The sequence below is a fragment of the Mycteria americana genome, unplaced genomic scaffold, assembly GCF_035582795.1.
Source record: "Mycteria americana isolate JAX WOST 10 ecotype Jacksonville Zoo and Gardens unplaced genomic scaffold, USCA_MyAme_1.0 Scaffold_52, whole genome shotgun sequence".
Classification (NCBI taxonomy): Eukaryota; Metazoa; Chordata; class Aves; order Ciconiiformes; family Ciconiidae; genus Mycteria; species Mycteria americana.
This window is the reverse complement of record NW_027445638.1, coordinates 232,276-244,500: the sequence shown is the minus strand read 5'-3', so window position 1 is coordinate 244,500 and position 12,225 is coordinate 232,276.

The following is a 12,225-nucleotide window of genomic DNA, read 5'->3' as shown; positions in this document are numbered from 1 at the left end:
AGGAAAGCTGCCAGCACTGAAAGATGTAGCTGGTTTTCACTGTCCCTTGGAACTGCATTCGCTGCCACACAGACATTCGCGCTCTGCTAAAGCTTTGCTTCCTAATGGGGCAACACTCTCTATCTCTCTCTGGCAGAGCCCGGCAGTGAAATTGGAAACGTCCAGAGATTGCGCCCACAGGAAAGCTGCCAGCACTGAAAGCTGTAGCTGGTTTTCACTGTCCCTTGGAACTGCATTCGCTGCCACACAGACATTCGCGCTCTGCTAAAGCATTGCTTCGTAATGGGGCAACACTCTGTATGACTTTCTCCCAGTGCCCGGCAGTGAAATTGGAAACGTCCAGAGATTCTGCCCACAGGAAAGCTGCCAGCACTGAAAGCTGTAGCTGGTTTTCACTGTCCCTTGGAACTGCATTCGCTGCCACACAGACATTCGCGCTCTGCTAAAGCATTGCTTCGTAATGGGGCAACACTCTGTATCTCTCTCTGGCAGAGCCCGGCAGTGAAATTGGAAACGTCCAGAGATTGCGCCCACAGGAAAGCTGCCAGCACTGAAAGCTCTAGCTGGTTTTCACTGTCCCTTGGAACTGCATTCGCTGCCACACAGACATTCGCGCTCTGCTAAAGCTTTGCTTCCTAATGGGGCAACACTCTGTATCTCTCTGTGGCAGAGACCGGCAATGAAATTGGAAACGTCCAGAGATTGCGCCCACAGGACAGCTGCCAGCACTGAAAGCTGTAGCTGGTTTTCACTGTCCCTTGGAACTGCATTCGCTGCCACACAGACATTCGCGCTCTGCTAAAGCATTGCTTCGTAATGGGGCAACACTCTGTATCTCTCTCTGGCAGAGCCCGGCAGTGAAATTGGAAACGTCCAGAGATTGCGCCCACAGGAAAGCTGCCAGCACTGAAAGCTGTAGCTGGTTTTCAATGTCCCTTGGAACTGCATTCGCTGCCACACAGACATTCGCGCTCTGCTAAAGCTTTGCTTCCTAGTGGGGCAACACTCTGTATGACTTTCTCCCAGTACCGGGCAGTGAAATTGGAAACGTCCAGAGATTGTGCCCACAGGAAAGCTGCCAGCACTGAAAGCTGTAGCTGGTTTTCACTGTCCCTTGGAACTGCATTCGCTGCCACACAGACATTCACGCTCTGCTAAAGCATTGCTTCGTAATGGGGCAACACTCTGTATCTCTCTCTGGCAGAGCCCGGCAGTGAAATTGGAAACGTCCAGAGATTGCGCCCACAGGAAAGCTGCCAGCACTGAAAGCTCTAGCTGGTTTTCACTGTCCCTTGGAACTGCATTCGCTGCCACACAGACATTCGCGCTCTGCTAAAGCATTGCTTCGTAATGGGGCAACACTCTGTATCTCTCTCTGGCAGAGCCCGGCAGTGAAATTGAAACGTCCAGAGATTGCGCCCACAGGAAAGCTGCCAGCACTGAAAGCTGTAGCTGGTTTTCACTGTCCCTTCGAACTGCATTCGCTGCCACACAGACATTCGCGCTCTGCTAAAGCATTGCTTCGTAATGGGGCAACACTCTGTATGACTTTCTCCCAGTGCCTGGCAGTGAAATTGGAAACGTCCAGAGATTGCGCCCACAGGAAAGCTGCCAGCACTGAAAGATGTAGCTGGTTTTCACTGTCCCCTGGAACTGCATTCGCTGCCACACAGACATTCGCGCTCTGCTAAAGCATTGCTTCGTAATGGGGCAACACTCTGTATCTCTCTCTGGCAGAGCCCGGCAGTGAAATTGGAAACGTCCAGAGATTGCGCTCACAGGAAAGCTGCCAGCACTGAAAGCTGTAGCTGGTTTTCACTGTCCCTTGGAACTGCATTCGCTGCCACACAGACATTCGCGCTCTGCTAAAGCTTTGCTTCCTAATGGGGCAACACTCTGTATCTCTCTCTGGCAGAGCCCGGCAGTGAAATTGGAAACGTCCAGAGATTGCGCCCACAGGAAAGCTGCCAGCACTGAAAGCTGTAGCTGGTTTTCACTGTCCCTTGGAACTGCATTCGCTGCCACACAGACATTCGCGCTCTGCTAAAGCTTTGCTTCCTAATGGGGCAACACTCTGTATGACTTTCTCCCAGTGCCTGGCAGTGAAATTGGAAACGTCCAGAGATTGCGCCCACAGGAAAGCTGCCAGCACTGAAAGCTGTAGCTGGTTTTCACTGTCCCTTGGAACTGCATTCGCTGCCACACAGACATTCGCGCTCTGCTAAAGCTTTGCTTCCTAATGGGGCAACACTCTGTATCTCTCTCTGGCAGAGCCCGGCAGTGAAATTGGAAACATCCAGAGATTGCGCCCACAGGAAAGCTGCCAGCACTGAAAGCTGTAGCTGGTTTTCACTGTCCCTTGGAACTGCATTCGCTGCCACACAGACATTCGCGCTCTGCTAAAGCATTGCTTCGTAATGGGGCAACACTCTGTATCTCTCTCTGGCAGAGCCCGGCTGCCAAATTGGAAACGTCCAGAGATTGCGCCCACAGGAAAGCTGCCAGCACTGAAAGCTGTAGCTGGTTTGCACTGTCCCTTGGAACTGCATTCGCTGCCACACAGACATTCGCGCTCTGCTAAAGCATTGCTTCCTAATGGGGCAACACTCTGTATCTCTCTCTGGCAGAGCCCGGCAGTGAAATTGGAAACGTCCAGAGATTGCGCCCACAGGAAAGCTGCCAGCACTGAAAGCTGTAGCTGGTTTTCACTGTCCCTTGGAACTGCATTCGCTGCCACATAGACATTCGCGCTCTGCTAAAGCTTTGCTTCCTAATGGGGCAACACTCTGTATGACTTTCTCCCAGTGCCCGGTAGTGAAATTGGAAACGTCCAGAGATTGTGCCCACAGGAAAGCTGCCAGCACTGAAAGCTGTAGCTGGTTTTCACTGTCCCTTGGAACTGCATTCGCTGCCACACAGACATTCGCGCTCCGCTAAAGCATTGCTTCGTAATGGGGCAACACTCTGTATGACTTTCTCCCAGTGCCTGGCAGTGAAATTGGAAACGTCCAGAGATTGCGCCCACAGGAAAGCTGCCAGCACTGAAAGATGTAGCTGGTTTTCACTGTCCCCTGGAACTGCATTCGCTGCCACACAGACATTCGCGCTCTGCTAAAGCATTGCTTCGTAATGGGGCAACACTCTGTATCTCTCTCTGGCAGAGCCCGGCAGTGAAATTGGAAACGTCCAGAGATTGCGCCCACAGGAAAGCTGCCAGCACTGAAAGCTGTAGCTGGTTTTCACTGTCCCTTGGAACTGCATTCGCTGCCACACAGACATTCGCGCTCTGCTAAAGCATTGCTTCCTAATGGGGCAACACTCTGTATCTCTCTCTGGCAGAGCCCGGCAGTGAAATTGAAACGTCCAGAGATTGCGCCCACAGGAAAGCTGCCAGCACTGAAAGCTGTAGCTGGTTTTCACTGTCCCTTGGAACTGCATTCGCTGCCACACAGACATTCGCGCTCTGCTAAAGCATTGCTTCGTAATGGGGCAACACTCTGTATGACTTTCTCCCAGTGCCTGGCAGTGAAATTGGAAACGTCCAGAGATTGCGCCCACAGGAAAGCTGCCAGCACTGAAAGATGTAGCTGGTTTTCACTGTCCCCTGGAACTGCATTCGCTGCCACACAGACATTCGCGCTCTGCTAAAGCATTGCTTCGTAATGGGGCAACACTCTGTATCTCTCTCTGGCAGAGCCCGGCAGTGAAATTGGAAACGTCCAGAGATTGCGCCCACAGGAAAGCTGCCAGCACTGAAAGCTGTAGCTGGTTTTCACTGTCCCTTGGAACTGCATTCGCTGCCACATAGACATTCGCGCTCTGCTAAAGCATTGCTTCGTAATGGGGCAACACTCTGTATGACTTTCTCCCAGTGCCTGGCAGTGAAATTGGAAACGTCCAGAGATTGCGCCCACAGGAAAGCTGCCAGCACTGAAAGATGTAGCTGGTTTTCACTGTCCCCTGGAACTGCATTCGCTGCCACACAGACATTCGCGCTCTGCTAAAGCATTGCTTCCTAATGGGGCAACACTCTGTATCTCTCTCTGGCAGAGCCCGGCTGCCAAATTGGAAACGTCCAGAGATTGCGCCCACAGGAAAGCTGCCAGCACTGAAAGCTGTAGCTGGTTTGCACTGTCCCTTGGAACTGCATTCGCTGCCACACAGACAATCGCGCTCCGCTAAAGCATTGCTTCGTAATGGGGCAACACTCTGTATGACTTTCTCCCAGTGCCTGGCAGTGAAATTGGAAACGTCCAGAGATTGCGCCCACAGGAAAGCTGCCAGCACTGAAAGATGTAGCTGGTTTTCACTGTCCCCTGGAACTGCATTCGCTGCCACACAGACATTCGCGCTCTGCTAAAGCATTGCTTCGTAATGGGGCAACACTCTGTATCTCTCTCTGGCAGAGCCCGGCAGTGAAATTGGAAACGTCCAGAGATTGCGCCCACAGGAAAGCTGCCAGCACTGAAAGCTGTAGCTGGTTTTCACTGTCCCTTGGAACTGCATTCGCTGCCACACAGACATTCGCGCTCTGCTAAAGCATTGCTTCGTAATGGGGCAACACTCTGTATGACTTTCTCCCAGTGCCTGGCAGTGAAATTGGAAACGTCCAGAGATTGCGCCCACAGGAAAGCTGCCAGCACTGAAAGATGTAGCTGGTTTTCACTGTCCCCTGGAACTGCATTCGCTGCCACACAGACATTCGCGCTCTGCTAAAGCATTGCTTCGTAATGGGGCAACACTCTGTATCTCTCTCTGGCAGAGCCCGGCAGTGAAATTGGAAACGTCCAGAGATTGCGCCCACAGGAAAGCTGCCAGCACTGAAAGCTGTAGCTGGTTTTCACTGTCCCTTGGAACTGCATTCGCTGCCACATAGACATTCGCGCTCTGCTAAAGCATTGCTTCGTAATGGGGCAACACTCTGTATGACTTTCTCCCAGTGCCTGGCAGTGAAATTGGAAACGTCCAGAGATTGCGCCCACAGGAAAGCTGCCAGCAGTGAAAGATGTAGCTGGTTTTCACTGTCCCTTGGAACTGCATTCGCTGCCACACAGACATTCGCGCTCTGCTAAAGCATTGCTTCCTAATGGGGCAACACTCTGTATCTCTCTCTGGCAGAGCCCGGCTGCCAAATTGGAAACGTCCAGAGATTGCGCCCACAGGAAAGCTGCCAGCACTGAAAGCTGTAGCTGGTTTTCACTGTCCCTTGGAACTGCATTCGCTGCCACACAGACAATCGCGCTCCGCTAAAGCATTGCTTCGTAATGGGGCAACACTCTGTATGACTTTCTCCCAGTGCCTGGCAGTGAAATTGGAAACGTCCAGAGATTGCGCCCACAGGAAAGCTGCCAGCACTGAAAGATGTAGCTGGTTTTCACTGTCCCCTGGAACTGCATTCGCTGCCACACAGACATTCGCGCTCTGCTAAAGCATTGCTTCGTAATGGGGCAACACTCTGTATCTCTCTCTGGCAGAGCCCGGCAGTGAAATTGGAAACGTCCAGAGATTGCGCCCACAGGAAAGCTGCCAGCACTGAAAGCTGTAGCTGGTTTTCACTGTCCCTTGGAACTGCATTCGCTGCCACACAGACATTCGCGCTCTGCTAAAGCATTGCTTCCTAATGGGGCAACACTCTGTATCTCTCTCTGGCAGAGCCCGGCAGTGAAATTGAAACGTCCAGAGATTGCGCCCACAGGAAAGCTGCCAGCACTGAAAGCTGTAGCTGGTTTTCACTGTCCCTTGGAACTGCATTCGCTGCCACACAGACATTCGCGCTCTGCTAAAGCATTGCTTCGTAATGGGGCAACACTCTGTATGACTTTCTCCCAGTGCCTGGCAGTGAAATTGGAAACGTCCAGAGATTGCGCCCACAGGAAAGCTGCCAGCACTGAAAGATGTAGCTGGTTTTCACTGTCCCCTGGAACTGCATTCGCTGCCACACAGACATTCGCGCTCTGCTAAAGCATTGCTTCGTAATGGGGCAACACTCTGTATCTCTCTCTGGCAGAGCCCGGCAGTGAAATTGGAAACGTCCAGAGATTGCGCCCACAGGAAAGCTGCCAGCACTGAAAGCTGTAGCTGGTTTTCACTGTCCCTTGGAACTGCATTCGCTGCCACACAGACATTCGCGCTCTGCTAAAGCTTTGCTTCCTAATGGGGCAACACTCTGTATCTCTCTCTGGCAGAGCCCGGCAGTGAAATTGGAAACATCCAGAGATTGCGCCCACAGGAAAGCTGCCAGCACTGAAAGCTGTAGCTGGTTTTCACTGTCCCTTGGAACTGCATTCGCTGCCACACAGACATTCGCGCTCTGCTAAAGCATTGCTTCGTAATGGGGCAACACTCTGTATCTCTCTCTGGCAGAGCCCGGCTGCCAAATTGGAAACGTCCAGAGATTGCGCCCACAGGAAAGCTGCCAGCACTGAAAGCTGTAGCTGGTTTGCACTGTCCCTTGGAACTGCATTCGCTGCCACACAGACATTCGCGCTCTGCTAAAGCATTGCTTCCTAATGGGGCAACACTCTGTATCTCTCTCTGGCAGAGCCCGGCAGTGAAATTGGAAACGTCCAGAGATTGCGCCCACAGGAAAGCTGCCAGCACTGAAAGCTGTAGCTGGTTTTCACTGTCCCTTGTTACTGCATTCGCTGCCACATAGACATTCGCGCTCTGCTAAAGCTTTGCTTCCTAATGGGGCAACACTCTGTATGACTTTCTCCCAGTGCCCGGTAGTGAAATTGGAAACGTCCAGAGATTGTGCCCACAGGAAAGCTGCCAGCACTGAAAGCTGTAGCTGGTTTTCACTGTCCCTTGGAACTGCATTCGCTGCCACACAGACATTCGCGCTCCGCTAAAGCATTGCTTCGTAATGGGGCAACACTCTGTATGACTTTCTCCCAGTGCCTGGCAGTGAAATTGGAAACGTCCAGAGATTGCGCCCACAGGAAAGCTGCCAGCACTGAAAGATGTAGCTGGTTTTCACTGTCCCCTGGAACTGCATTCGCTGCCACACAGACATTCGCGCTCTGCTAAAGCATTGCTTCGTAATGGGGCAACACTCTGTATCTCTCTCTGGCAGAGCCCGGCAGTGAAATTGGAAACGTCCAGAGATTGCGCCCACAGGAAAGCTGCCAGCACTGAAAGCTGTAGCTGGTTTTCACTGTCCCTTGGAACTGCATTCGCTGCCACACAGACATTCGCGCTCTGCTAAAGCATTGCTTCCTAATGGGGCAACACTCTGTATCTCTCTCTGGCAGAGCCCGGCAGTGAAATTGAAACGTCCAGAGATTGCGCCCACAGGAAAGCTGCCAGCACTGAAATCTCTAGCTGGTTTTCACTGTCCCTTGGAACTGCATTCGCTGCCACACAGACATTCGCGCTCTGCTAAAGCTTTGCTTCCTAATGGGGCAACACTCTGTATCTCTCTCTGGCAGAGCCCGGCAGTGAAATTGGAAACGTCCAGAGATTGCGCCCACAGGAAAGCTGCCAGCACTGAAAGCTGTAGCTGGTTTCACTGTCCCTTGGAACTGCATTCGCTGCCACACAGACATTCGCGCTCTGCTAAAGCATTGCTTCGTAATGGGGCAACACTCTGTATCTCTCTCTGGCAGAGCCCGGCAGTGAAATTGGAAACGTCCAGAGATTGCGCCCACAGGAAAGCTGCCAGCACTGAAAGCTGTAGCTGGTTTTCACTGTCCCTTGGAACTGCATTCGCTGCCACACAGACATTCGCGCTCTGCTAAAGCATTGCTTCCTAATGGGGCAACACTCTGTATGACTTTCTCCCAGTGCCTGGCAGTGAAATTGGAAACGTCCAGAGATTGCGCCCACAGGAAAGCTGCCAGCAGTGAAAGATGTAGCTGGTTTTCACTGTCCCCTGGAACTGCATTCGCTGCCACACAGACATTCGCGCTCTGCTAAAGCATTGCTTCGTAATGGGGCAACACTCTGTATCTCTCTCTGGCAGAGCCCGGCAGTGAAATTGGAAACGTCCAGAGATTGCGCCCACAGGAAAGCTGCCAGCACTGAAAGCTGTAGCTGGTTTTCACTGTCCCTTGGAACTGCATTCGCTGCCACATAGACATTCGCGCTCTGCTAAAGCATTGCTTCGTAATGGGGCAACACTCTGTATGACTTTCTCCCAGTGCCTGGCAGTGAAATTGGAAACGTCCAGAGATTGCGCCCACAGGAAAGCTGCCAGCAGTGAAAGCTGTAGCTGGTTTTCACTGTCCCTTGGAACTGCATTCGCTGCCACACAGACATTCGCGCTCTGCTAAAGCATTGCTTCCTAATGGGGCAACACTCTGTATCTCTCTCTGGCAGAGCCCGGCTGCCAAATTGGAAACGTCCAGAGATTGCGCCCACAGGAAAGCTGCCAGCACTGAAAGCTGTAGCTGGTTTGCACTGTCCCTTGGAACTGCATTCGCTGCCACACAGACAATCGCGCTCCGCTAAAGCATTGCTTCGTAATGGGGCAACACTCTGTATGACTTTCTCCCAGTGCCTGGCAGTGAAATTGGAAACGTCCAGAGATTGCGCCCACAGGAAAGCTGCCAGCACTGAAAGATGTAGCTGGTTTTCACTGTCCCCTGGAACTGCATTCGCTGCCACACAGACATTCGCGCTCTGCTAAAGCATTGCTTCGTAATGGGGCAACACTCTGTATCTCTCTCTGGCAGAGCCCGGCAGTGAAATTGGAAACGTCCAGAGATTGCGCCCACAGGAAAGCTGCCAGCACTGAAAGCTGTAGCTGGTTTTCACTGTCCCTTGGAACTGCATTCGCTGCCACACAGACATTCGCGCTCTGCTAAAGCATTGCTTCCTAATGGGGCAACACTCTGTATCTCTCTCTGGCAGAGCCCGGCAGTGAAATTGAAACGTCCAGAGATTGCGCCCACAGGAAAGCTGCCAGCACTGAAAGCTGTAGCTGGTTTTCACTGTCCCTTGGAACTGCATTCGCTGCCACACAGACATTCGCGCTCTGCTAAAGCATTGCTTCGTAATGGGGCAACACTCTGTATGACTTTCTCCCAGTGCCTGGCAGTGAAATTGGAAACGTCCAGAGATTGCGCCCACAGGAAAGCTGCCAGCACTGAAAGATGTAGCTGGTTTTCACTGTCCCCTGGAACTGCATTCGCTGCCACACAGACATTCGCGCTCTGCTAAAGCATTGCTTCGTAATGGGGCAACACTCTGTATCTCTCTCTGGCAGAGCCCGGCAGTGAAATTGGAAACGTCCAGAGATTGCGCCCACAGGAAAGCTGCCAGCACTGAAAGCTGTAGCTGGTTTTCACTGTCCCTTGGAACTGCATTCGCTGCCACACAGACATTCGCGCTCTGCTAAAGCTTTGCTTCCTAATGGGGCAACACTCTGTATCTCTCTCTGGCAGAGCCCGGCAGTGAAATTGGAAACATCCAGAGATTGCGCCCACAGGAAAGCTGCCAGCACTGAAAGCTGTAGCTGGTTTTCACTGTCCCTTGGAACTGCATTCGCTGCCACACAGACATTCGCGCTCTGCTAAAGCATTGCTTCGTAATGGGGCAACACTCTGTATCTCTCTCTGGCAGAGCCCGGCTGCCAAATTGGAAACGTCCAGAGATTGCGCCCACAGGAAAGCTGCCAGCACTGAAAGCTGTAGCTGGTTTGCACTGTCCCTTGGAACTGCATTCGCTGCCACACAGACATTCGCGCTCTGCTAAAGCATTGCTTCCTAATGGGGCAACACTCTGTATCTCTCTCTGGCAGAGCCCGGCAGTGAAATTGGAAACGTCCAGAGATTGCGCCCACAGGAAAGCTGCCAGCACTGAAAGCTGTAGCTGGTTTTCACTGTCCCTTGTTACTGCATTCGCTGCCACATAGACATTCGCGCTCTGCTAAAGCTTTGCTTCCTAATGGGGCAACACTCTGTATGACTTCCTCCCAGTGCCCGGTAGTGAAATTGGAAACGTCCAGAGATTGTGCCCACAGGAAAGCTGCCAGCACTGAAAGCTGTAGCTGGTTTTCACTGTCCCTTGGAACTGCATTCGCTGCCACACAGACATTCGCGCTCCGCTAAAGCATTGCTTCGTAATGGGGCAACACTCTGTATGACTTTCTCCCAGTGCCTGGCAGTGAAATTGGAAACGTCCAGAGATTGCGCCCACAGGAAAGCTGCCAGCACTGAAAGATGTAGCTGGTTTTCACTGTCCCCTGGAACTGCATTCGCTGCCACACAGACATTCGCGCTCTGCTAAAGCATTGCTTCGTAATGGGGCAACACTCTGTATCTCTCTCTGGCAGAGCCCGGCAGTGAAATTGGAAACGTCCAGAGATTGCGCCCACAGGAAAGCTGCCAGCACTGAAAGCTGTAGCTGGTTTTCACTGTCCCTTGGAACTGCATTCGCTGCCACATAGACATTCGCGCTCTGCTAAAGCATTGCTTCGTAATGGGGCAACACTCTGTATGACTTTCTCCCAGTGCCTGGCAGTGAAATTGGAAACGTCCAGAGATTGCGCCCACAGGAAAGCTGCCAGCAGTGAAAGATGTAGCTGGTTTTCACTGTCCCCTGGAACTGCATTCGCTGCCACACAGACATTCGCGCTCTGCTAAAGCATTGCTTCCTAATGGGGCAACACTCTGTATCTCTCTCTGGCAGAGCCCGGCTGCCAAATTGGAAACGTCCAGAGATTGCGCCCACAGGAAAGCTGCCAGCACTGAAAGCTGTAGCTGGTTTGCACTGTCCCTTGGAACTGCATTCGCTGCCACACAGACATTCGCGCTCCGCTAAAGCATTGCTTCGTAATGGGGCAACACTCTGTATGACTTTCTCCCAGTGCCTGGCAGTGAAATTGGAAACGTCCAGAGATTGCGCCCACAGGAAAGCTGCCAGCACTGAAAGATGTAGCTGGTTTTCACTGTCCCCTGGAACTGCATTCGCTGCCACACAGACATTCGCGCTCTGCTAAAGCATTGCTTCGTAATGGGGCAACACTCTGTATCTCTCTCTGGCAGAGCCCGGCAGTGAAATTGGAAACGTCCAGAGATTGCGCCCACAGGAAAGCTGCCAGCACTGAAAGCTGTAGCTGGTTTTCACTGTCCCTTGGAACTGCATTCGCTGCCACACAGACATTCGCGCTCTGCTAAAGCATTGCTTCCTAATGGGGCAACACTCTGTATCTCTCTCTGGCAGAGCCCGGCAGTGAAATTGAAACGTCCAGAGATTGCGCCCACAGGAAAGCTGCCAGCACTGAAAGCTGTAGCTGGTTTTCACTGTCCCTTGGAACTGCATTCGCTGCCACACAGACATTCGCGCTCTGCTAAAGCATTGCTTCGTAATGGGGCAACACTCTGTATGACTTTCTCCCAGTGCCTGGCAGTGAAATTGGAAACGTCCAGAGATTGCGCCCACAGGAAAGCTGCCAGCACTGAAAGATGTAGCTGGTTTTCACTGTCCCCTGGAACTGCATTCGCTGCCACACAGACATTCGCGCTCTGCTAAAGCATTGCTTCGTAATGGGGCAACACTCTGTATCTCTCTCTGGCAGAGCCCGGCAGTGAAATTGGAAACGTCCAGAGATTGCGCCCACAGGAAAGCTGCCAGCACTGAAAGCTGTAGCTGGTTTTCACTGTCCCTTGGAACTGCATTCGCTGCCACACAGACATTCGCGCTCTGCTAAAGCTTTGCTTCCTAATGGGGCAACACTCTGTATCTCTCTCTGGCAGAGCCCGGCAGTGAAATTGGAAACGTCCAGAGATTGCGCCCACAGGAAAGCTGCCAGCACTGAAAGCTGTAGCTGGTTTTCACTGTCCCTTGGAACTGCATTCGCTGCCACACAGACATTCGCGCTCTGCTAAAGCATTGCTTCCTAATGGGGCAACACTCTGTATGACTTTCTCCCAGTGCCTGGCAGTGAAATTGGAAACGTCCAGAGATTGCGCCCACAGGAAAGCTGCCAGCACTGAAATCTCTAGCTGGTTTTCACTGTCCCTTGGAACTGCATTCGCTGCCACACAGACATTCGCGCTCTGCTAAAGCTTTGCTTCCTAATGGGGCAACACTCTGTATCTCTCTCTGGCAGAGCCCGGCAGTGAAATTGGAAACGTCCAGAGATTGCGCCCACAGGAAAGCTGCCAGCACTGAAAGATGTAGCTGGTTTTCACTGTCCCCTGGAACTGCATTCGCTGCCACACAGACATTCGCGCTCTGCTAAAGCATTGCTTCGTAATGGGGCAACACTCTGTATCTCTC